Source organism: Syngnathus floridae, unplaced genomic scaffold, assembly GCF_059516105.1.
Source record: "Syngnathus floridae isolate MCC-2025c unplaced genomic scaffold, RoL_Sflo_1.0 HiC_scaffold_61, whole genome shotgun sequence".
NCBI lineage: Eukaryota > Metazoa > Chordata > Actinopteri > Syngnathiformes > Syngnathidae > Syngnathus > Syngnathus floridae.
Genome location: NW_028284090.1, coordinates 160,001 through 164,156, shown reverse-complemented (window position 1 = coordinate 164,156; position 4,156 = coordinate 160,001).

Sequence of the window (4,156 nt, the reverse complement as noted above, 5' to 3'; positions counted from 1 at the left end):
GCACTTTGAGCGGCCAAACGGCGGGAGTAACTGTCACTCTCTTAAGGTAGGCTCACTTGAGATTTTTTTAACCGTCCGCGGAGGCGACCGGGACCACCGGGACAGCCGGGAGGCCCGTGCGCGCGGGCCAAGTGGCCGAAAATAGCTCCAGGCCGACCGGATCGGCTAGTTGTAGGCACCGCGGATGAGATCGCGGAGCATTATTCGACTTCCAGCGGCCCGTGCGCTCACGCACGCCGCCCGGCACCTCCGGGAGGCCGTGCGCATGCGCAAGTTGCCGAAAATAGCTCCTAGCCGACCGGATCGGCTGTTTGTGAGCACCGCGGATGAGATCGCGGAGCTTCATCCGACTTCCAGCGGCCGGTGCGCTCGCGCACTCCACCCGGCACCTCCGGGAGGCCGTGCGCGCGCGCCAAGTGGCCCAAAATAGCTCCAGCCCAGCGGATCTGCACTCCGCGGATGAGATCGCGGAGCTTTTTTCGACTTCCAGCGGCCGGCGCGCACGACGAGCGGACCCGGTGACGGTCCAGCTCCACCCGGTACCTCGCACGGCCCGCTTCTCCCCCCCGCGCGGACTTCCGAGCGCTCGGGGAGACGTTCGGAAGCCGCCGGTGACGTTGGAGCGGGGAAATACCTCCCTCCAGCGGACACGGCGAGTAAATACACCTTCGGCCAAACGGCGGGAGTAACTATGACTCTCTTAAGGTAGCGGCACTCGACATCTTTTTCACGGTTCGTGGACGACCCGGCCGGTTCTCGGGGGTGCTTTTTCTCCTAACTCTTGACCCCCGAGGAGGCTTCCAGAGCCCCGGCTAAGCGTTTTACGCGGCCCGCTGAACTTCCACAGCACCTCCAGCCGGTTCTCCGGGTGCTCCCATCCTCACTGTTTAAGCCGAACGAGGCTTCCAGAGCCCCGGCTAAGCGTTTTACGCGGCCCGCCGAGCTTCCACAGCACCTCCAGCCGGTTCTCATGATGCATTCCTCCTCACTTTCTAAGCCGAACGAGGCTTCCAGAGCCTCGGCTAAGCGTTTTACGCGGCCCGCTGAGCTTCCACAGCACCTCCAGCCGGTTCCCCGGGTGCTTTCCTCCTCACTATTTAAGCCGAACGAGGCTTCCAGAGCCTCGGCGAAGCGTTTTACGCGGCCCGCTGGACTTCCAGAGCACCTCCAGCCGGTTCCCCGGGTGCTTTCCTTCTCACTGTTTAAGCCGAACTAGGCTTCCAGAGCCCCGGCTAAGCGTTTTACGCGGCCCGCCGAGCCTCCACAGCACTTCCAGGCGGTTCTCCGGGTGCTTCACTCCTCACTCTTTAAGCCGAACGAGGCTTCCAGAGCCCCGGCTAAGCGTTTTACGCGGCCCGCTGAGCTTCCACCGCACCTCCAGCCGGTTCCCCGAGTGCTTTACTCCTCACTTTCTAAGCCGAACGAGGCTTCCAGAGCCCCGGCTAAGCGTTCTCCGCGTCCCGCTGATCTTCCCGGAGCTTGTAACGGGGAAATACCTCCCTCTAGCGGACACGGCGGGTAAATACGCCACCTCTCGCACTTAGCGCACACTCGCGTTGCTGCGCGTCTGATGGCACTTTGAGCGGCCAAACGGCGGGAGTAACTGTCACTCTCTTATGGTAGGCTCACTTGAGATTTTTTTAACCGTCCGCGGAGGCTACCGGGACCACCGGGACAGCCGGGAGGCCGTGCGCGCGGGCCAAGTGGCCGAAAATAGCTCCAAGCCCAGCGGATCGGCTGTTTGCAAGCACCGCGGATGAGATCGCGGAGCTTTATCCGACTTCCAGCGGCCGGTGCGCTCGCGCACTCCACCCGGCACCTCCGGGAGGCCGTGCGCGCGCGCCAAGTGGCCCAAAATAGCTCCAGCCCAGCGGATCGGCTCTTTACAAGCACCGCGGATGAGATCGCGGAGCATTATTCGACTTCCAGCGGCCCGTGCGCTCACGCACTCCACCCGGCACCTCCGGGAGGCCGTGCGCGCGCGCCAAGTGGCCGAAAATAGCTCCAAGACGACCGGATCGGCTGTTTACAAGCTCCGCGGATGAGATCGCGGAGCTTTATGCGACTTCCAGCGGCCGGTGCGCTCGCGCACTCCACCCGGCACCTCCGGGAGGCCGTGCGCGCGCGCCAAGTGGCCCAAAATAGCTCCAGCCCAGCGGATCTGCACTTTACAAGCTCCGCGGATGAGATCGCGGAGCTTCATTCGACTTCCAGCGGCCGGTGCGCTCGCGCACTCCACGCGGCACCATCCGGGAGGCCGTGCGCGCGCGCCAAGTGGCCCAAAATAGCTCCAGCCCAGCGGATCGGCTGTTTACAAGCACCGCGGATGAGATCGCGGAGCTTTATTCGACTTCCAGCGGCCGGCGCGCACGACGAGCGGACCAGGTGACGGTCCAGCTCCACACGGTACCTCGCACGGCCCGCTTCTCCCCCCCGCGCGGACTTCCGAGCGCTCGGAGAGACGTTCGGAAGCCGCCGGTGACGTTGGAGCGGGGAAATACCTCCCTCCAGCGGACACGGCGAGTAAATACACCTTCGGCCAAACGGCGGGAGTAACTATGACTCTCTTAAGGTAGCGGCACTCGACATCTTTTTCACGGTTCGTGGAGGACCCGGCCGGTTCTCGGGGGTGCTTTTTCTCCTAACTCTCGACGCCCGAGGAGGCTTCCAGAGCCCCGGCTAAGCGTTTTCCGCTGGCCGATGAGCTTCCAGAGCACCTCCAGCCGGTTCTCATGGGGCTTTCCTCCTAACTCTTGAAGCCCGAGGAGGCTTCCAGAGCCCCGGCTAAGCGTTTTACGCGGCCCGCCGAGCTTCCACAGCACCTCCAGCCGGTTCTCATGATGCATTCCTCCTCACTTTCTAAGCCGAACGAGGCTTCCAGAGCCCCGGCTAAGCGTTTTACGCGGCCCGCCGAGCTTCCACAGCACCTCCAGCCGGTTCTCATGATGCATTCCTCCTCACTTTCTAAGCCGAACGCGGCTTCCAGAGCCCCGGCTAAGCGTTTTACGCGGCCCGCTGGACTTCCACAGCACCTCCAGCCGGTTCCCCGAGTGCTTTCCACCTCACTTTCTAAGCCGAACGAGGCTCCAAGCGCCCCGGCTAAGCGTTCTCCGCGTCCCGGTGATCTTCCCGGAGGTCGTAACGGGGAAATACCTCCCTCCAGCGGACACGGAGAGAAATTACACCGCCTCTCGCACACAGGCGGGTAAACGGCGGGAGTAACTATGACTCTCTTAAGGTAGCCTGACTTGACATCTGTTTAACGGTTCGTGGATAAATACATGATATATACAACTTATGCTCGCATTTACAGCCAAATAATATAAAGTGAGCATTCGGTTATAAACATTGTATTCATAATGTTTATAGGTGATGTTAATATTTATATATTTAATGTTTATAGGTGATGTTAATATTTATATATTTAATGTTTATAGGTGATGTTAATATTTATATATTTATTTTGTACATCATGTTATGGTTGTACGACACTTGCTATAGGATCATGATGTGATCATATCGGCGGGAGTCGGCCCGGGCTCCGGGTGAAGAGGCCGAATTCTCGACACTCGCGGCCGACCGGGGAACCAGCAGAGGCGGACGCATCGCGGTGCGAGAGCCCTTGGCACTTAGAAAAAATTTGGCAAAAGTCGCTCCGGGCTCCGGGTGGAGAGGCCGAATTATCGCCACTCGCGGCCGACCGGGGAACCAGCAGAGGCGGACGCATCGCGGCGCGAGAGCCCTTGGCACTTAGAAAAAAAATGGCAAAAGTCGCTCCGGGCTCCGGGTGAAGAGGCCGAATTCTCGCCACTCGCGGCCGACCGGGGAACCAGCGAAGGCGGGTAAGCTTTCTAGGGAGCCCCGCCGGCTGGTCCGCGGGCCGAACGTGGTCCCGTAAAGTACCGACAGCGGACGCCGACCCACGCCCGGTAAGAACCACCGAGAGGCGGACACGCTCTCCGACGAGCCCCGCCGGCCGTTCCGCGGCGGGAAATGCGCCCTCTGGCGGACACGCCGTTGTAAATGAATGGGCTTTGGCACTTAGTGCATTTTCGCAAAAGTTGAGCCGCGCTCCGGGCGAAGAGGCCGAATTCTCGCTACTCGCGGCCGACCGGGGAACCAGCGAAGGCGGGTAAGCTTTCAAGAGAGCCCCGCC